Source organism: Rhinolophus hipposideros, assembly GCF_964194185.1.
Source record: "Rhinolophus hipposideros genome assembly, chromosome: 13".
Classification (NCBI taxonomy): domain Eukaryota; kingdom Metazoa; phylum Chordata; class Mammalia; order Chiroptera; family Rhinolophidae; genus Rhinolophus; species Rhinolophus hipposideros.
This window is the reverse complement of record NC_138059.1, coordinates 15,736,529-15,759,406: the sequence shown is the minus strand read 5'-3', so window position 1 is coordinate 15,759,406 and position 22,878 is coordinate 15,736,529. Positions and strand designations below refer to the sequence as shown.

Below are 22,878 nucleotides of genomic sequence, written 5' to 3'. Positions count from 1 at the left end.
TTGCTATAAATAATGCTATAATGAACACAGTAAATAATTTGCAAGGGATTTTATGGGGAAAAGGGTAAGTGCATTTTAAAATTTGAAAGATACAAGTATAACAAGTTCCCACTAAGGGTATTTGAGAGTGCTTTTTTAAAAAAAAAAATTATTCTCACAGCATGCTTTCATTGATTTTTTAAGGGGTACAAGACTTTATTGGGGAACAGTGTGTACTTCCAGGACTTTTTTCCAAGTCAAATTATTGTCCTTTCAATCTTAATTGTGGAGGGTGCCATTCATCTTCAAGTTATTGTCCTTTCAGTCTTAGTTGTGGAGGGCACAGCTCAGCTCCAGGTCCAGTTGCCATTTTCTAGTTGCAGGGGGCGCAGCCCACCATCCTTTGTGGGAGTCGAACCAGCAACCTTGTGGTTGAGAGGACGCACTCCAACCAACTGAGCCGTCTGGAAGCTCAGCGGCAGCTCAGCTCAAAGTGCCATGTTCAATTTTAGTTGCAGGGGGCAGAGCCCACCATCTCTTGAGGGACTCGAGAAATTGAACTGGCAAACTTGTGGTTGAGAGCCCACTGGCCCATGTGGGAATCGAACCTGCAGCCTTCAGAGTTAGAAGCATGGAGCTCTAACCCCCTGAGCCACCAGGCTGGCCCTGAGAATGCTTTTTTAGGCAGGTATGATATCTATATCTGTGTGTCCTCCATCACTGGGTTGCCGGTGTGTAGTATCAATCAATGTGAGCAAAATAAATAAAGGATAGAAACTTGGGATACAACAAAAGTATTATTTTAGTCAGAGTCCCAACAGAGAACAGAAGACACACAAATTAGAATAATTTAAGGGGAGTCATTTACAAAGGGACTATTTACAAGACACGGTAGATATAGGGGAATCCTATGGAATCGTGCAAGAACCCAAAGCTAGTGAATAGTGGCTGTTGTTACCACCTGTAAGCATCATGGAGAGAAGAGGAAGCAGACACTGGACCTCAGGAGGAGTCAGGAGGAGGAGTTCACTTGGAGAGGAGCAGGAGCCTTAAGCCAGGAACCAAAGCATCATGAGGGTCCCATTCTCTGCAATGTTGTTGGGACTTCCCATTGGCTTAGCCAAGCAGAAGCAAGAACACATGCCCTTTGGTGGTGTCCATACTGGTCAGCTTCCTAAGGCAAAGAGGAGGATTGAAAAGGGTGAAGAGTAGATACAAAGGTGCAAAATATTCAAATCATTCCAGTACAGGGATTAGTTCTATCATCACTGATTTCAAGAATGACTCGCCCCAAACCAGAAAAGGACCCATGCAATTTTTATACATATCTAGGAGCAAAGTCTGTAATTGTTTTTGGTAAAACATTATTTTGTCCATTATCTAATCATCCTATTTTATAAGTTTTGTGAGAGAAGGGTCCGTATCTAACTTACTCATCACACTTTCAGCAGAACCCAGAACAGTGCCTGACACACATAAAGCACTTAGTCAACTATTGAGTAAATAAATGCCAGAAAGAAATGTTTCTTATTTCTAAACTTGATATTTTACATTGTTACTTAAGCTATATTATTTTTTAAGCTGATCTCTTCATTGTTAATGAATTATTCAGTAATGCTTGTGGGAATTTCCTTCAGGAGAGTAGCTAGGTTCTCGTGCCTTCATGAGAGCTCAGCCCTAGAGCTGACGTCATACTTAGCTCTGCTCTTCCAATGGGTTCTCCCATATGGTGAGTCCCAAAGGTATGGGATTTTACCCACAGAAGGAGCATAATTAATGGGAAGAATTCCAGATGTGTAAATGGCATTCTAGGTGATGGGGGGTTTCCATTCCTGCTCTCTCCAAAGTTTTCATTTTTTCCCCCACCAGCTTTATTGATGTAAAATTGACAAATAAAATTTTACATATTTAAGTGTACAATGTGATGATTTGATATATGGTTACCACAGTCAAGTTAATTAACACATCCATCGCCTCCCATAGTTACCTGTTTTTTGTTGTTTTCTGTGTGTGTGTGTGTGTGTGTGAGAGAGAGAGAGAGAGAGAGAGAGAGAGAGAGAGAGAGAGAGAGAGAGAAAGCTTGAGAGCTATTCTCTTGGCAAATTTCAAGTATACAACATAGTGTTGTTAACTATAGTCACCATGCTATACAATAGAGCTTTTGTCCCCAAGGTTTTATAAATCCTAAATTGATTATCTCAAGATCTATACGTAGTATGACCTTCCTTGGTGGAGACTTCTCTTTTTTGTCCATGTAAATCTAGATTATTATTCTTGGAAATTTTCTCTGTACCCCCAGTTAACACTCATTCCATAAAAGAAATGATCACATTGAATGGAATTTTTTACTCAAATGACTGTATTAATTATAACATTTTGTTGTCTAGCTGCGTGCGGGCTTGGACCCTACCCTGCAATCCACAGACACAGAGTTTGACACATACTAGAAGCTCAACAAATAGAAGTTGAATTTATTCAGGGGATCAACATTCTTCTTCTCTTTTCTAGGCTTTTCTTGGCACATCCTTTAACTTTGGAGATACATTAGGGAAGTCGATTCTCACTCTTTTCTGTGGCTGAACAGAGGGCATGAAAATCAACATGGTAAGATAGAATAAACCTGGACTTTGTTATGAGACTGACTGGGTTCACATCACAGTTTTGCCATTTCTAGCTGGATAATTTTGAACATTATTCAACCTGAGGTTGCGGGAGGATATAATAGGATTACATATACGGTAAAGTCACTGACATTTAATAAAATATTAGCTTCCCTTCCTCTGTTGCCTTCCCCTTCAGGATATCACAAACTGTGCTTTGGTTAAATTTGAAGGATGGACCAGTGCATTTAGATGGGTGATTTAAGAAGCTTCTTGTAATTTTAGAAAAAGGGCATGGCATCATGGGAATTGACATTCTTCCGTTAAACTTTCTTATCCATGGGATGTGGAGACTTTAACTTAGTACTACTATAACTAAATAAACAACCGAACAAAAAAACCATGGGAGTTTATGGACATTCACTCCTCCATTTTCCATAGAAGCTTGTGTTTATACTTGTTTTAGGAATGTATTTGAATCAGTGGACGTTGGTGTCTAAATGGTAATGTAACCCCTGTGTACCTCCCACTCATACTCGTTTGTGAAATCTTGTCCTTTAGATCAATCATCAATATTTTATTCATGAGCTCACCAGTTCACACAACTCATTAAACACCCCTGATTGTACAGCTAGTTTCCAACCTTATCAGATCGTGCCTCATCTGCTTCTAATATCTCACCAGCCCCCCCCCCCAATGCTTTTCTCTCTCCTCTCACTCAGCTTCAATCACATTAGCCTTTTTTGAGTTCTTTGCCATTTTTCATGGCCACCTATCACTATTATACATAAAATTACAATATAAATGATTAAATACGTACAACAGCAACCATCTTACTAACAGCAACTTACTTACTAAATTGTATCACCAAATTCTGTTCCAGAGGCTCAGGGGTCACAGTCTGTGGCAAGCCCCGTCCTTTTTTCCCTGGCACTCAGGCACAACCTCGTCTCTATCATACGCTCTCTTAAGCCGTTGCTCCTTTGCTTCAGCCACGCAGAACGTTCTGCAGAAGGTGCGCTGAGACCTTCCTTACTGGTCTGGAACAAACTCTTCCTTCTGCTTGGGTGTCTCGTGCCCTAACTCCCCGTCCCACTCACATCCTGAGGGTCATGCTGCAACTCCAACGTGAAACATCTGCTGCTACGGAGGCCTTCCGTCAGCACTCATGCTCACTCACCCTGCTATGTCATCCATAGCACACCACACTTCCTCTGGATGGTGCTTTCCTGAGGTTAGTGTTAATGCTTATTTAACGAACTCTTTCACCAGGCCAAAACACCTAACGGGAAGGAGCTACATCTGTCAAACTGGCCCATAGAGTGACTGGAAGGCAGTACCTCGGCTTCTCACTCTCTGATCTTCAGCTGGTGCTACTTCCCTGTTTGGCACCTCAAATCTGAAAGCCATAGGGCACGTGAGGCTGTGTCATAGTCTGAAAAGGACAGTTCCTCAGGAACAAAAAGGACAGGGGCAAATGGAGAATAACTAACACCGATCGATCCCAAGTAAAGGAAGCTCTAGATTGTCCCTGGACATAAACTGGGTGAAACGTCACATTTTGTTTGGCACCATGCCAACGGGGCACACAAATCCTTGTCTAAGAGTTGATTTCTGGGGAGCTTGGCTTCAAAGCAGAAGGAGCTGGATCTCAAGTCTGGCTTCGCCTTGCTGCAAGGCCCTTGTGGTTAGTTACTGCCTAATGCTGACTCTTGTTGTCAGATACTCAGCAGAGAATCCGTTACAGCCGTTTTTTTTCGGCTCTAATCCCCAAATTTGTGAGTGCTATTGAATTCTGCTAGAAAAACCTGAAGGTCTTTTTAAAATGATATTTCATTCAATACATCAATTCAATAGAAAAACACTATTGGAATGCATTTTTAGTATTTTTATAAACTGCATCAAAGACTCAAAGAATACTGCCTAACAGAATTGTTAAATCCTGATGAGTCTGAACGCTTAATTTTTCTAAATTACGCTGACTGGGTTCAAATTCTCTCCTTGCCTCTTACTATAATATTGCTCTGGCAAGCTACTTGAATTTTTTGTACCTCATTTTCTGTACCTGTGAGATTGAAGTAAAATAAGATAATTGCTAGAATTCAATATTTTAATACACCTAAAGAACTTACAAGAGTTCCTGGCATATGTTAAAGACTGAAGACTCAATACATGTTATTATTACATGTCTTAGAAAAAATACATTCTGTTTTTAATTCACAAATTTTTAGTTTATTGGGCACCCACTCTATGGAAAGATCTATAAGAAATGGTTTCTAAATTTAGTACAAAATACAGATTTGTCACTGTAAGATAGTGCGTGATAAGACAGAGGGAGACATAGAGGTTTGGGTTATATTAACCACCATAATTTATTGGGGTTGTCACAGATTCACAATGGCCAGACATTGATTGGCATGTGAACTAGGCGAGCGGTAGGGGAGGATCTGTTAAATGGTTCCTCCAGCATTTGTGATTAACAAAGCATTGTGCCTTATTTATAAGTGATTAATTATGCTTTCAAATTATTGTTTCTTCCTTAACTTTTATTTAACTTTTAAAAATTTTTGGAAGCAATAACTTTGGTTTTATGGAATTTGCACTAAGGCGGGAGTCCAAGGACACAGGTTCAGCTGCTGGCACTCACTACTACCTCTTGCTGGCTTTGTGACACTGGGTCCTCCTCTCTCAGCATTATTCCTCACCTGTGAAATGAACCTAGCATACACACTTTTTGCTGCCCTCATAGAACATCATGAGGACCAAATATACTAAATGGATGTGCCAATAAAAGTTTTAAAAATGTAAGACTTGTGCAAATGTGAAGAAAAAAAATGTTGTTACCCCTGGATATTCTCTGAGATCACACACTACAGTTGCTAAGGACCCAGGTGTTGGATTTCACATATACATCGACCCTTGAACAAACCGGGTTTGAACTGCATGCGTGCACATATACGTACTTTTATTTTTCGATAAAAACAGTTGGCCCTTCCTTCCTATCCTCAGATTTTGCATCTGTGGATTCAACCAACCATGGTAACCTGTGGTTGGCAATATAAAAGTACTGTTTTGGATCCGCGGTTGGTTGAATCCACGGATGCATGTAGTTAAGTTTTGGGGGAGTCAAAAGGTATACATGGATTTACGATCGCATGAGGGTCAGCACGCCTAACCCCCATGTTGTTCAAAGCTCAGCTGTATTTGGGTTTGAATCCTGGCTTTGCCACTTACCAGCTGTGCAAACTTGACTGAGTAGTTGACCTTTCTGAACGTCATTTTTGTCATCTGTGTAATGGATCATTTTGAGCACTGGTTGAGATTTTGTATATACAATGCTGTGCATTATCAAGCTCATAGTTCAATAAGCTCTTGTTATTAACTATTCTTTATACTGCAGCTTGAGTAGGAACGTATCAAAGTAATCAAGTGAAGAAGCATTCTGGAGCCTAAAATTTACAACAAAGAGGAAAAACCACCCATGTTTGTATTTGTCTCCTTGGCTCAGCAAGACTTGAGAAAGTCTTGAAACGTTAGAGTTCAGACAAGCAATATATGGACACACTGCCCCAAATTGTACCTGTGACATATGCAGAAAGCAGATAAGGCTTACCACTTATCATTTAAAAAGGAGGATTTCTTCAATAGAAAAGGATCCAGGATTTATGATAAGTTGTTTGTGTTTCTTACCCAACCAGTTTATGTTTTTTAATAATTCATACCTCTTAAGTTACATGGGCCATGTAACACTGTTCTATCACCCATTCTTTCCTTTCAGAAGACACACAAGAAATTGCAAAGAGTTGCAGACACCCAGGAACAATAGCAGGAAGCCAGAGAATTTGCCTGAAAATTGAAGGTGAGTCAAATAGGAAAAGTCTTTGTAACCAAGAGCAGCCAGACAGCTTCTAATGTGACTTTGCCACATAAAAGACTCTGTTATAACAAAAAAGAAAAAAGAAAAAAACCCACCAGTATTCTAAGCTGTAGAGTTTTGCCAAAAACACACATGAAAACACATTTCCTGTCTGCCACTGAATTACCAAGTTACTATAAGATTATGTCTTTGGTGTGAATTTCAGTATAATTAAGCAATTTTACTTTCTTTTCAAAGATCACATTACTAACAGTATATTCAAGGCTCAAAATTTTATTATTTTTATTTAATATTTATTGAAACTTTATATTCTTTTTATAATTGACCTCTATTTTTAATATAAAGGGTACCAAAAAATTATACACATTTTAAGAAAGGAAAACTGTATTAAAATTGTAATACTCCATATATACCAATAACAGAAGATGAATACAAGTCACATTTGACTTCTGCAATTACAAGAGGTGCTCAAAGTGGTTATTAGCATCCAGACCATTCCGATTATGGCAAACTACTGCTCAAGCAATGCTGACCAAAGTGTCCACTTGTATACCTTTTCTTTGGCACCCCCGGTATAAGCATATGGTACATGTATCTGTACGTGTCTATATATGCACGTACACAAATACAGACATTCAATAGAAATTTGGAGGGAATAGAAATTCTAGACCATTAGAGCTAGAAGAAAACTTAATGGTGACTTAGTCCAACCCTATCTTTTAAATAGATGTGAATACTGAATCCAAGAGAGGGCCATGATTTGCTGAAGGTCTCACAGTTAGAAGTGAGACCTTGGACTACCAGATCTTTTTCTTTCTATTTTATGCCTTTCCACTATCTAATGCTATCTTTAAAAATTAGAAAAAGAAATCAAAACAAATCATCAAAAAAACTACAAAATAACCTTTTGGCTGGAACCACCGTCTTCCAGTAATTCTCCAAAATGACCAACATAAAGAGAAAAAGGAAAGCCATGCTCTACATGTTCTGTGGGCTTTTTAGAAAATGTAGAGTTGTTCATTTGGCCACATATATGTGAATCAACAAGGAAGGTGATATTGTAGAAATCTAGGGAATGGGCTCTAATCAAAAAGGAATGTCCCACAAATGTCACCATGGCAAAACTGGAAGGGTCTACAAAAAGTTACCCAGCATGCAGTGGTCACTGTTGCAAACAAGTTAAGGGCGAGATTCTTGCCAAGAGAATTAATGTATGTAATGAATGTGTTAAGCTCTCTAAGAGCCAAGATAGCTTCCTGAAACAGGTGAAGGAAAATGATCACTAAAGGAAAGAAGCCAAAGAGAAAAGTACTTGGGCTCAACTGAAGTGCCAGTCTGCCCCACCCAGAGAAGCACTTTGTGAGAATGAACGGAAAGGAGTCTGAGCTGCTGGAACCCATTCCTTATGAATTCATGGTGTGATATGTGTAACAAAAAATGAAAGACCTCTGTATTGTAAGAAAGAAAGAGAGAGAGAGAGAGAAATACTTGAGTGTCCCAGGGAATTTTTATGATTATAGATTTGGAAATACTGAACCTAGGGAGATTACATGTTCTAGTTTGCCAAGAATAGTTCAAGTTTGCTCCTGTTTTCCTGTTATAATAATCAATAGCACCCCCACCCACTTTCACAAATGTCTGGTTTGGAAGATAATTTAGATGGTCACCTTAATTAAAGCACAAATTTCATGTTGAATTTAAAGATCAACATGATCAATGCAAAAAATCTGAAGATACAGTCTAAAAGTTGGTGTCCTATAAGGAAATATACAAAAACTTCTTAAGAGTTTGGATTAAAAAAATGGGGGGCAGGAGATACTATGTACTTGAAAATAAGCAAGATCACATGCAATGGCCACAGAGCTAACTCTTACCACAAAGACCAAAGCATGTCTATGTGGCTTTGCAGGATGTCCTCCATGAGAATTTCTATTCTGTCTTTATTTGTGTTTGTTTTTAACCAACAAAATGAAAGTACATGAAATAGTAGAGCTATGCTGTGACTGAAAAGATACAACTGGGAGATGGGACCCAAATTCATGTCTTAGCAAAATGTGGCCTGAGGCTAGTTGCTCTTTATCTCTGGGCTTTATCATTTCTTTCATCTATAAAATAAAGGGTTCCCCTGAGATTCTCTCTCTCTCTTTCCAGCTCCAATTGTAAACTCCTATAGAGTTGTTAATAAATTTCCATAATTGTATCCTTTCTCAGGAAAATGCAAGACCCGCCCTTCCACCCACCAATCTGTCCCAAGTTCTCAATGATACAATTATTTCCTCAGAAATTTCAGAAGGGAAGGGAAGTGGGTACCACAAAGAATGTCTCCTCCTGGAATCTGCCTTATGCATTAATACTACCTAACAGCACAAGGTCGGAATAATGAAAAGTCCTTCTCTCCATCCCAGTGTCCTGTTTCACATTTTTATTTTATTAGCTCAGTGGCAAATTAGGATTCTGCCTATGTGTGTGGAATGGATAAAATGTGGCCTGGCCAATCAGCTCAACCCTGCTTTTTCCCCCAGTTGGTTCAGACCACAGCCCAGCAACTGGTGTTGATAATAGAGAAAGCTGAAACGATGGGATTAGACATGCTATAACCCTATTTGATGGCATGAATAGACCCAGCTTCATTTTTCCAGCCTCAATTGCTGAGTTTTAATGAGAAGTCCAAAGGTCAATTACTTTTTGACCAACTATATGAGGAGAAAACTGATAGCTAGGGAAAGTTGATTGTGTTATTCACTCTGCATACACAGCAAATTGGTTTTCTATTTTTGGAGAATGTTTTTAATTAGTGCTTGACTTGTGCATTAAAATTGGGTGTCTATAATTAACAGATGTGATATTTTATACCTTCAAATTCAAAGCTTTTTTCCCCCTCACTTGATGAATTCTAACTCGTAGCTTTCTGTTTACATGCTTGCTATTTTGGTTCTGTGTAATTCTAGAAATAACTAGTTTCAGACAGTTATGGTTTAGTGAACGCAGAGAATTGCTTTAGCTAAAATTGTTGTTGCTTGTTTCTAAAACTCCTAGAGACTAAATCTACGGTCTTTGGAAAAGCAGAAGTTATTTCCAATGACACATACTATTTGCCGAAAATTTACGGTAGATTGACTCATGCATCTTTGCATTGTACTTAGATTAAAATACTATAGCTTTGGTTGAGGGTTAGATGTGTCAGTGGCCTCACTGTGGCTTAACGGTTTGTTTTGATAGGATAGAGAAAGTTTACCTAATTATAGAAGACTCATTATTCGTTCTGAAGGAGGGAAAAAAGTCATCTTGACATTGATTTCTTCTGGAAATGAATCATGCAATTGAATAACTTTTAGCATCACTGTCTGTCTCCATCTATGATCTTTTTCTTTTTCTCTTTTAGTTAATGTGAAGTTTGTCATTTCAAATAATGTGTGATGTCTGGCCCCAGGCTATTTGTAGATTTATCCTACCCAACATGTGTCACTCATCTTTGTTTAGAATCTGCAACCTTCATCCTAGCAACCCCTTTTTATTTTATCCTTGCTTTTGCTTCAGTGGTGGCTGTGCAGATTATAATGGGCTCTCTCAGTAACAGGGTGATTAATGGTGAGTATCAGAAGTCCGTAGATGTACAGTAAACTGGAACTCTTGACATGAATTTATCATCCAGATAAATACTGGCTGCATCTTATTTCAACAGTTGCTTAACCCATATTTTATGGTGGCCCACCCATCCTTTTAGTCGTACCTTTTAAAGAGACAATAGAAACTTCAAACAGTTGACCCCACACATCCCATCTCTAAATTAAAGCTGGAGATGTTAGACTTCTAACAAATGTAAAAAACTAAAAAACAAAACTTGATTTCCAGTTGTAATTTTTAGCTTAGTCTTTCACGATTTTTGAGTTTGTTTTGGTACCTGCTTGTAAACAAATGAAAAATGGATTCCAGCATGTTGTTGCTTATTTAGGCATCAAGATTTTGTTTTTTGGTTTTTGGTTTTTTTCATTTAAACCTAATCCTGAACCATAGACTATTTTCCTATGGCTTCGTGGGCTAGTCAGTGGCCCCAACACACATTGAACCAGATAATTTTCTACCTGACCTTTAGCTGTAGTATGAAGTAACTGGCAGGAACTTGTATGTCAAGAAGTCAACCAATTATGTGATGAATCTTTAGGAACAGATTTCTTGGGAAGCCCCTAAATGCTGACTTAGCTCTCCTAAGTAATGAAGCATGCCTACCTTGGACTCTATTCAAAAATGTAATTTTTTTTGAATACATACCAACAAATGTTAATAGATCCCATCTCAAAACAGATAATACATTATTATCAAAAAGGAGCAGCCACCTTCAAATAAAAGAGTGTACGGATCAGTGTACAAGGTAAAAATTTTGGGTACAGCTGCGCCTTGGTGACACTGGTTTACCACTTTGGCTGTCTTGCCACATGGGTAATGGATCAGGCAGCCAGAAAATAATGGCCTCATTTCAACTGTGGAAGTTCAGGGCGCAACTCCAAGCCAAAAGCGTGGCCATGGCCAGCTGTCTCAAGCCTCTGTGTGTACTGAGTAACCAATAGTATGTTACAACACATGCTGTGTCAAATTCAGCCATTAGCCTTCTACATCAAGTTAGGAGACTCTTTCTTGCATTTGGTGCACCAGCAAGGAAGCTTTAGTTGAATTATAGAGATCAGGAAGTAGAAAGGTGGAGAGACTAAAGATCAAAATGCAGTTTAGACTTTCACTGTCTGGCTCTTAATAGTAGTCCACGTACTTTTGTCTCCTTCTAGAACTAACATATATGTTATATGTACATGCAGGATTTCAAACACCCTCCACCTCAGGTAGAATGTAAGAGTTTCCTTTCTGAAAAATGTGCATAAAGAGGATATATTTATTGTTTTAAGCACAAACTCCATAGAAGTATTTGTTCATTCTGTAGTAAAACTCTCCAATTTTCTATATTTTTCTGTAGAAATACGATTGCCTAATAAAGAAAAATTAAAAACTAGGATAAAATGAATGGCTTTAAGTGTCCAATATCAAGGGTGCCGTGGCAATTACAATAAAAACTGCTCTCAACCATAATGCAAATAAATGGAACTTCTGATGCCTTCTTTTATTAAAAAGAGAAATATCGGGAAAATAAGTTTATCTCATAAATGTTAGAAAAATGTGATATTCAAGGTAAATTCTAGAGTTTAATTTACAAATTTATCTCTGCACATATTCCTATCTACTATAAATAAGAGCCCTCATTCCACACAGTAGGCCCCAATGCTTGGATGCTCGATCAAAGAAAGATGTTAACTTTTAACATATTTACTGAGGCACAAGAATAGCAACATAATATTTTTAAAGCTTGGACTCCTTTATTAATTGGTCCTTAACAAAAAGGGGTTCTGAAGCTCAAAGACTAAGCTTTATTCATTGTATTAATACTATCTTCAGTGATTAGTTTCAGTACGTGGCATAGAATTGGCACTCATTAATTCCTATTGAATCAAAGGAATTTTCTTTTAGCGCCAATTATAGGAGACCGTATAATTTATAATTGGTTCTGAAGAAGAAACAAGAAGTCTTCCTGGCATTGATTGTACCTGGAAAAGAACCACACTGTGACTTCCGGTACTACTCTCTATCTCCATCAATAGCCCGAGAATTCAATTACCTGAAAATTCAATATCCCCTATTTTTCAGGGAGCACACTGTTGGTAAGGTTGAAGTACCTTTTGCTAGGAGAGACAGCATGACTTTCAAGCTGAAGGGGAGACTCTGAAGCTGACTGCCCATCCTCCTAGCTCAGACTAACTACCATTACTAGCCATGGAATCTTGGGCAAGCCACTTCCGTATACCTCTTTCCTGGTAATAAGAGTACCTGCCTCCCTGGCTTTATGTGAGACTTAGTTCGTATATGTAAAGCACTTGTAAAAGTGAATGTTCCCTAGCACTTCATAAGTCTTGGCTATTTTATTTTTGATGAGATTACTAAAAGTAAAGCATTTGATGTAAAAACTCTTGTCATTTATAATTTCCTTGTCAAGGTATATTCCTAGATAACAAGGAAAAAACTAAAGCAGTTCATTTGGCCTCTAAAAATGTGGTTTAATTATAAACCCACCGTTTCCTATTGAAATCATCTTCTAGTAGCCCTAAAGTAATATGATTTCTTCAGAAATCAATCCGTAAAGAGATTTTCTAGCCAGAAAAGTTTTACAAATCATTAGATAGAGGTTTCAAGAATCAGTATGTACATACATATTTGTAGTCTGATTAAATGTCTGAGTGGATATTTTTTCTTAGGGAAAAATGTTCATGTTTTTTTGGCTTGGTAACTTCTTTTACTGTAATAAAGCTGCTATCTTTTAAGGCCGTGCAAAATAAAATGATGTATGATTCTAAGACCCATATAAAAATATATATTTTTGGAGATAACACGGCTGATAAATCAGTCCACATTCGGGTCACTGATGCGAAGGATTTCTCTGCCACTGTTGAAGCCTATCTGAGTGGTTCTGTCCTGGATTTACTGACTTGTTTATAGAATGGGAAGAACAAGGCAAAGGTCATGTGTTTGCTTCCTGTGTTGGTCTGTGATCTGCCCACCCCTCTTACAGGGCTGCTTATTCAGTGAAGCCAATTAATTTCTCATACATCTAAAAATATCTGAGAAGTCTTACGACCACCAAGAAAGACCCAAGTATGAAGAAACACTTGGGTTAAGGATGAAATGGAGCAAAAGAGAAAACTGATTGCTTTTTTTTTTAAATGAATAAATCTTTATTTTCATTTTTCCCAAAGCTACGTTTTTAAGTGAAACATGTGTCTCAGCGTTACTGACTGAAACTGGTTTCCAAGTTGTAGAAGTTACAGCTGCGAAATTCAAAAGACATGTTCGTTTCCTTACGGACATTAAGAGTCTGTGATAACATAACATTTTTAAAAAGCTCAATCGTGAGAAATGGAGTACAAATAAAAGCACGAATTATAAGTAACTTACCTATTCATTGCTTTTCCCAGATTACTACTGTTTTAGGTGAAACTTGGAGTGCTGTTTTTCTTTCTGAGTGATACAATGAAAAAAGTACCAAGATAGCAAATTGGAAGATCTGAATTTAGGTTCCTACTATTTCTCAGCCATCTGGCTGAAGGCAAGTCTCTTGACCTTCCTTGAGCCTCAGTTAGTATATTTATAAAATCAGTGTTTTATGTGATAAATGGAGATCATGTATCTAATGAAAATGTTGTCAGTGTTTTAAAACAGCCGCAAAAATAACCTGCTTCGGAAGTCTGGACCTTCATCACACACAAGAGTTCCTGGCACACAGATGGAGCCAAATAAATGTTCATCAATTCATGAAGGGATAAATGAATGGATAGTAGATAAAAGACTGTGATATTTATCCCCAACCCAAGGAAAAAGATGAAAACACATTTCCTATTAACAGAGGCAGCAAAAACTCTCTCATTTTGTATGGTGATTATATAATTTGTCAGTTTCTCAAATGTATAATGAACACATTGCTTAATATGTGGAGGCAGTATGGCAAACCATAAAGGCAAAGATTCTGAATTTAGTCGCAGAGCATGGAGACGCTCAGGCTTAGCCTGAGTACAGGTTTCGGAGCTTAAATACCATCTCTGCATCTCAATCGCTGTGTGATATTAGGCAAGTCATTTAAACACTCTGCCTCTGTTCTCTTACATGTAAAAATGGGAAAGATAACAGTTTTATTATTATGTAGTAAGTATCAAAAGAGATTCCTGTGGTACTCAGCCAAATGGATGATCTTCCTGGGGTAACTTCCTCAGCCTTTGGAGCACTGATAGAAAATGCACCACGATAGCAAAATTGCTATAATTATTCTCATCTACAAGATTATCAAAATTATTGAAGTTTCTCATTCTCAGGCAAAGTTCATTTGGCTGGGCAATTGCAAAATACCTTAGTAAATATGTCTACCAACATCCTCACATAGTTTTAGCTAGAGCTTGCAAAATGCATGCATTTTTTAAATAGGAGGTCAGATGCTAGCCAAATCACAGTAGCAATGCCAAGTCTGATCTTTCCACAAAGGTCACGTGCATGCCACCTAGGCATAACTCTTAAGAGCTACTTACAAGTCTTGTCTGCCAGGTAAATATTTTAAGATAAAAATAACACTATAATCCAAGGCATTATCTCATTTAATTTTAAAGCTACCATAGCTATCATTACTGACCTTCTAAGGTCTGAACTCAAGTTCTAAGATCTAAACTCAAGATTTCTAAGATCTAAACTCAAGATTTCTAAGATTTGAACTCAAGCTCTGGTTGTGGCACTTATTAGTGATACAGATTTATTATGTCACCTAAAATCCCTGAGTCTCCACTTCATCACAGAGTCAATTAGATTCTCTGATTAATATCTCTGGAACAAATTATAACTAGCGAAGCCAACTCTCTCCAAAGGTTAGTTGGTGATGTTGTGTTTATGCCCATTCGATTTTCAGAGGAGAGAAAAATAAGTATTTTTACATTCCAATTTAATGAAAGAAATGTTGCTGATGGTGATATGTATCTTAAGGAAAGAAAGGGTATTTGATTTTAGAAGTTACTGGGCAAATTTCGTGGAAGCACACAGCGAGAAAGCAAAAACATCTGCAAAATGAAAACAAAACCAAATATTACTTTGAAGTTTCTTTGGCAGCCCCAGAAAGGAGAGGGAGGGTACCTGGAACCAAAAAGACAGGATCAGAGGCATAATTCTAGAGAAAAAATGTTGAGAAGGAAAACCCTGAGACACGATGGCAAAGAGGAAATTCCTAGTATGTTATTGGCTAGAGAACTTGGAAGAAGAAGAATACCTAAGACTCAATATTAAGTTGTTTGATGTGCTCTTGAAATAATCACCCTCTGTTATCCTCAGCTTTTCGGCAGAAAATACACATAACTACTTGGCATTTTGATGCTTCAGGGAAATCAGAGAAAAACACAATATTCTAGATGTGGTGAAACAGGGTAGAGCTGCAAGAGACGGGGGCAAGAGGCTTCAAGAGACAAAGAAGGAAAGTCCTGTGGAATTGTCAGCCATTTCGGTACGGGCAGCAGGCTGGTGAAGTTTGCAAGATGGAGGCTTAAGACAATTTTTTTTTTTTTAAGCATTGAAGAGCACTGTGACCCCCCACAAAACAGGAAACCTCAAGGACTTTCAGGGGGCTGACTTCTAGATTACGTATTTAACGCCCAATATGAAAAATTGTGATTCAGGCAGCATGCAGTTGTTTTCAGCTGTCACCAGTCAATGACGATTCCATTATTTCCCCCTGGAAATGTAGGTAAGTTACTAACCTCTTCTAAAGTCAATACCCCATTCGTAAAGGGCTGGTATCATCTACCTCTCAGGATTGCAGTCAATAAAAACATGAAATAAAGGTCCCTCATTTGATGGCTTACACACACTTGAATTTACAGAATGGTATCTATTCTTTCTTTTAGTTTACTTAATTCACTCCATCGACTTGAAATAATTTATTTTAAGGATGCCATTTGTGAATGTGATGCTTCATCAAGGAAATTTTTCCATATTGATAAACTGCAGACAGGCCATGTAAGCATATTTACATCTTAAATCGTATGTACTTAAGATATTCAATTAGAAAAACAAGGAGCCACTTAGCAGAAACACCCTTGGAGCTGGGATTGAAGAATAGAACACATAAAACCAAAATTGAGTTGAGCTCAGTGGTATGGGCCTGATAACCTAAGACATGATACATACATTTCCTCATGGCATCCAGAGACATACAAAGCATTATTGCTGGGAGTCCCTAAATTCTGGCTTCCATTTTCTATGATGTATTTTTTTTTTTTTAAGATTTTATTGGGGAAGGGGAACAGGACTTTATTGGGGAACAGTGTGTACTTTCAGGACTTTTTTCCAAGTCAAATTGTTGTCCTTTCAGTCTTAGTTGTGGAGGGCGCAGCTCAGCTCCAGGTCCAGTTGCCGTTTTCTAGATGCAGGGGGCGCAGCCCACCATCATCCCTTGCGGGAGTCAAACCAGCCACTTTGTGGTTGAGAGGATGTGCTCCAACCAACTGAGCCATTCGGGAGCTCAGCGGCAGCTCAGCTCAAGGTGCCATGTTCAATCTTAGTTGCAGGCAGCGCTGCCCACCATCCCTTCTGGGACTCGAGTTGAACTGGCAACCTTGTGGTTGAGAGGACGCACTCTAACCAACTGAGCCATTGGGGAGGCAGCTCAGCTCAAGGTGCCCGTGTTCAATCTTAGTTGCAGGGGGCGCTGCCCACCATCCCTTGAGGGACTCGAGGACTTCAACTGGCAACCTTGTGGTTGAGAGCCCACTGGCCCATGTGGGAATCAAACCAGAAGCCTTCGGAGTTAGGAGCATGGAGCTCTAACCGCCTGAGCCACCGGGCCGGCCCCTATGATGTATTCTTGCCTCTAAAATTAACATGGTTTAAAAAATATTTTTAGCAACAGAATGCTCATATTTAAACAAAATTGTCCCTCGGTGTTGTGTACATTTTGACATGTCCTTGTAAGCTTTTGGACTCTTTGAAAGAAGAAGTTATTATATGATCAAAAGACTTTAGTATCTCTGCATGTTGTGAAGTAGACATTTCAGAGTCATTTTTGGGAACTTAGAAAATGAAAGACATTTGTTTGATTATTAAGTTTAGATCTTCTCAACAGTGTTTCATGAAAATATGTTTTGAGAATTATATATGATGTAAGTGACCAAAATTCATGATGTGAAGTCTCTAAAACATAAACAGACCATTAAAAAAAAGAGCATATCATTTATTAGTCACATGCTTCCTAGCAGAGCTGAAATAAATATTTATCTCCATAATACAGGAAATATTTTCCCAGGAATGGGTTGTATTCTGCATTTCATCAGTTATACAAATGCCTGATAGTCTTTCCTAACTCCTCAGTGTTGAGTGTCAAACAAAGACTTGAGAAAGTCAACCACATACCCTTCTGTCTGTGTGGAAACCCTGTTGCTTCAGGGTTCTCCGGAGCAAGGCATAAGAGAAGAGTGGGCCGTAGAAATGACGTGGAAGAGTTCTCATTCCTGACCTCTGGGTACAGCGAAGAGAGGTCAAAATGTCCTGTAGTGACTCAACATGTATCTGTTGGGTGCTTATCTCTCAAAGCTCAGGTACCATGAACTTTTTTGTTTTTTGTTTTTTGGACGCATCTCCACAGGCAGAGCATTGAATCTTGGGCTCCACAGCTAAAAAAACGGAGAGCTGAGGTGAAGAACAAGTAAATAATCTTCTCAGAGGCAAAATCTGTGATGGAATTGGAAGTTGGGCTCAGGCCTCTTAAATGTCAAGTCACAAATACTGTTTAACATAGTTTCTATTAAACATATTCAATTTAATCATCTATTTGTCCTAGAGAGCATAAAGCAATTTAAAAGAGATCATGTGTTTGAGCTGACTACCAAGAATAAAAACGCCTTGTCAAAAAGAAAAAAAAAAAGTGCTATAGAGTATTAATTTCCTTTTCGCGCTGCCAAAAGCATCAAAGAGTCTCCCAGTCATAAAATGTGCACTTTCTTCCTCTGTGAAACTTACTAAACTCTATTGAGTCTTCCTTAAAAATACCTAAACTGTCTTTTCTTTGCACTTTTTATTCTTTCAAGATATCATCCACTCCAATGGTTTTAATTACAATCTATATGTCGATGACTTTCTAATCTGTACCTCTGGCTGAGATTTCTTTTGGGCCATCAGATACCTCCCCTAGAATATTCCAGAAGGATGTTGAACTCAACATATCCAAAATGTAATTCATCATTTTTCCCCCAATTTGTATTCCTTGTCTCAGTAAAATGAGCCCGGGCATCACCCTGACTCCTTCCTCTCTCTTACCCACCATTCCCAAAAAATCAGCATGTCTTGTTATGTCCACTTTTTTGTTTTGTTTTTAATCCATTGTTTCTCTGTATTCCCACTGTCACTGCTAAATTTCACTGCACACATAGAGTCAGGCATTACAGATTGCCTGCTTAATATTCTTGCATCCAAAGCCCTGATTTACCATTAAAATATTTGATTCCTTAGCTTTCCTTGCGGCTAGCAGAGAACATAATCCCAGCCAATGAGATGTAAGTGGATTTCACCCCAGAAGTTTTTCAGGAAGGTTCTTTAAAAAGGTGACTAACTTAGCAGTCTTGTTTCCTTAGCCCTTTATCTCCAACTGTTCCCTCCACCCTGCCTAGAATGTAGGTGCAATGTGTGTGCTGTAGCAGCCCTTTTGTGACTATGAGGAGAAAAGCCACATTAAAAAAATAGGGTGAAGCCAGAAAGTGAAAGTCTTGGTCCCTGGTGATCACATGGCACTGTTAGAATTCTCTGCCTTCAGATTTCTTATCATCTGAACAAACAAACAAAGCATCTCTTATTTCATTAAACCAGTAAGTCACTGTTGCTGGGTTTCTAGTACATGAGGCTAATGAAGTTTTATCTGCATCACATTCTTCATATTCTAAATTCAGATCGAATAGTAACATTCCCTTTCTTAAACTCCTTCAGGTGCTCCCACCACCCTGAGGCTGTTTTCCAACGTCTGTGCAGTACCTATGACCCCTCCCGGAGCTGGTCCTGACATTTAGCTTATGCTTGGTCTACCCCATTGGGTGCCAAACTCAAGCCCCAGTGGACTACTTTCAGTTCCCCACACACATCATTCTGTCTCTCAACCAGACTGTGCATGTGTTGGTCTATGTATGTGGAATAGCCTTCTTTTACTCCTTGTCAACTTGATTTGGCTAATTCTGACAGGTTTTCCAAAACTCTCTTAGGAAACATCCTCTACAGGAAATGTGTCCTAGTCCATCAAGTTTAGGCCAGGGGCCTCTCATCTAGGTCCCGTAAGAATTGGATAACTGGTATTTATCCCTATCAGAATGGCAAGATAGATACATATTAGGTTGGTGCAAAAGTAATTGCGTATTTTGCAATTATTTTTAACCTTTTAAACCGCAATTACTTTTGCACCAACCAGCTAGATAGATAGATAGATAGATAGATAGATAGATAGATAGATAGATAGAGAGATAGATAGAGAGATAGATAAAAATAAGTAATGGCAACTGCTTTTGAACTTCTCTGTCTTCTCAATAACATGATGATCAATCCTTAAAGAAAAGACTGTTTTACGGACTGTTGCAACTCTGGATATTGTACCACAATCTCTGCTAAATAATAATATGTAGTTGTTAAATGAGTAGATGAGTGAATGCATTTTCATCACACACTTCTATCATTCAAACTCCCATTATATGTGCCTGTATAATTATCTGTTCTAATTCATCCAAGATTATTCAAGAAATTACTGTGTATAATTAATCATAGAGTAAAAATAATGAAAATCAAGAAAGTGTCTCCAGCTCCACTAGAGCCAGAAGAAGGTATTGATACCTTAGTCAGTAACAAAGGTTGGGGATACCTGTGCTCTTTAATGTAATTAATTTTTACAATCAAATTTATACTTAGATGTTTTTCGATAATAAAATTTAGTATCTATATTAATATTTTCTTCTTTTCTCTGGTAATTTTCTATTGATTGCTTTAACTGAAAAAGCCTCCCATAAAGACACCCTTTAGATGCTCTAAACTGGTACATAGTGACCTGGAAACAATCTTAAGATTGATAACTTATTGAATCTACAGCCTGCTTTCCAAAGTAGAGGCAAAATCAAGTTTGTCTAATTAATGATTTCCAGGCTTATCAACACTGCTAGAGAATTAAAATATTCCAAGAGTTTTGGAATGCAATTTTAATATTAGTTTTTTACAGTTTTATGGAGATATAAATTATATGCCATACATGTAACCAACTGTAAGGAAAGAATTGGATCTTTTTAGTGTACGTATAAGTCACACATAAGATTACCATCACTGTAATCCGGTTTTAGAACACAAATGTCATCCCCAAAGTTCCACTGCGCCCCCATGCAATCAATCCTTGCTTCCACCCCCAACCCTAGGTAACCACTTATCTCCTTTCTGTCTTTAGAGTTTTGCCTTTTCTAGAAATTTCATATAAAAGGAATCATATAATCTGTAGTCATATGTTTCTGGTTTATTTTACGTAGTATAATTTGGAGGGGAGACATCCATGTTGTATGTATCAGTAGTTTGTTCCTTTTATAATTGAGTGATATTCCATTGTATGGATACACTACGTGATGGACCAAATCCATTCAGTGCTTGATGGACATGTACATTGTTCCCAGTTTTCGACTATTATGAAAAATACTGTTGTGAACATTTATTTACAAGTATTTGTGTGAATGTATATTTTAATTTCTCTTGGGTAGATATCTAAGAGTTGAATTTTTGAGTTATAGTTTCAGTTTATTTTTCACTTTTTTAAGAAATTGCCAACTGTTTTCCAAAGTGACCGTACCATTGTACAACCATATCTGCAATGAATGAGAGTTCCAGTTTATTACGTCCTAGCCAACACTTGGTGCTGTCACATTTTTTATTATTATAGTTAATTTTCTCTGTGTGTAGTGATATCTCACAGGAATTGAATAAATAATGACATTGGGCATCTTTTATGTATATATTAGCTATTTATCATCTTTGAAGATATGTCTATCCACGTAATTAGCTTATGTTTTTTTATTTAGTCATTTGTATTCTTATCATTCAGTTAGGTACAAGTCCTTAATGGATATGTGACTTGCAGATATTTTCTTCCAGTCTGTGGCTTGTCTGTTTATTTTCTTAATAGTATGTTGTTGACTTTTGAAACACAAAAGTTTTAAATTTTGAAGTAGTATAATTTATCAAATTTGTTATAGACTATGGTGTTGGTTTCATATCTAAGAAATTTTTGCCTAACCCGAGGTCACAAAGATCTTCCCTTATGTTTTCTTATGTAAGTTTTATACTTTTGTCTCTTATATTTAAGTCTTTGATCCATTTTGAGTTAATTTTTGTATACAATATGAGGAATGGTTCTAAGTTCATTTCTTTTCATGTGGCTTAGCAATTTGCCAGTGGCACCATTTATTGAAAAGACTCTCATTTCCCCCACTAATTGCCCTGGTACCTTTGTCAACAATCGATGTGAGGCTTTATTTCTGCACTCACTAGTCAGTTACATTAGTCTATTAGAAGCCATGGCATCTTTCAAGAATAAATCCTCCTAAACTTGTTGTATGCTTTGGTCAATTTTCAGAACCCAGAAATGGTTATTTTTAAGTAATTTTTCTATTTTTATTCATGTTATGTGGGAAGGATGCTCTGCTCTCTTCACACACCTGGAACTCCCTCCCCAAGGCTGATACTTAGGGCAAAGAATATGCTTGTTCAACCTCACCTTAGCACACCTACACATAGGAATTGTTTGAAACTGTATCATAAGGTAGTCTTTAGAATATCTGAATCCATATGACAGATTGAATCTACATGTTTATGCTCTGCTCCCTCCAGAATGTCACCAAAATAGCAGTAATGGAATAAAAAAATAATAATCTACAATGACAGAGAGTACAGAAGAAAAAAGGCAACAGAAATATAACTACAGATAATCTAATGCAATGAATGTAAAAAGGCCCACATTAAGGACATATGACCAAAATTTTCAACATAAGCTTTGAAGGAACGCTCCTGAAAGCTTCCAGAGAGGAAAAAAAAATTCTGTACAAAGTGTAGAGAATTTGAATAACACTGAATTTCTCAACAGCAACACTGGAAACTAGAAGAAAACAGACCAATATTTGTATACTGCAGGGTGAAAATTGCTTTCAACTTGGTATTCTATACCCAGCCAAAATATTACACACTTCAGAGGTAGAATTATATATTTGCAGACACGCAATGCCTGAAAAATATATCTGCAGCTTCACTCTTTCAGAAAATTACAGGAGGGCGTGCTACAACAAAATGAGGGATGAAAACAAGAAAGAAAAAAAACACGTAGATACAGGAAAAGGAGACGTAACACAGATTCCCAGACAATGGGAAAGATGAGTCCTAAGATACCAGCTCTGCACAAGCCGGAAAAATATCAGATCCAGGTGGAGCAAGAGCTTGAGGGTTTCAGAAAAGGTATTTCTAAGAAAAACAATGCAAACCAATTGAACATTTTACATTTTCCACAGACCTGACAAATCACAAAGAATTATGGGATTGGTACAGAGAAAGCTATGCAAAGGAAACAATACAATTATTAAATGGTTGTGAAAACAAAATTAGTACAAGAAACAAAACATAACTATAATGCATATGTGATTCAGCTATGAGTTATTGTTATAGAGCCATTATAATATAAACATTGAGTATTGTATTAAAATGGCAATATTATTAAATTACAAAGAGAAAGAAAGAAAATGTATGTGGAGAGAAGTGTAGGGCTAGAGATGAAAGAGAAAGAAATAACTGTCTTATATTAAGAAGTCA

The 22,878-nt window shown here is 37.7% G+C and overlaps 1 protein-coding gene across 4 annotated transcripts in view; it reads left to right on the top strand.

The window, feature by feature from the left end:
* COLEC10 (collectin subfamily member 10) overlaps nucleotides 1-22,878 on the top strand; it is a 412,450-nt gene that overhangs the window by 344,190 nt on the left and 45,382 nt on the right. For 2 of the 4 annotated variants that reach the window (XM_081071265.1, XM_081071267.1), the window contains one exon: nucleotides 6,358-6,438. The gene's annotated coding sequence lies outside the window, so the exon portion shown is untranslated. Of the gene's footprint in view, nucleotides 1-2,487; nucleotides 2,584-6,357; nucleotides 6,439-15,699; nucleotides 15,764-22,878 lie in introns of those variants that run through there. The other 2 variants (XM_081071266.1, XM_081071264.1) reach the window with 2 other exon arrangements.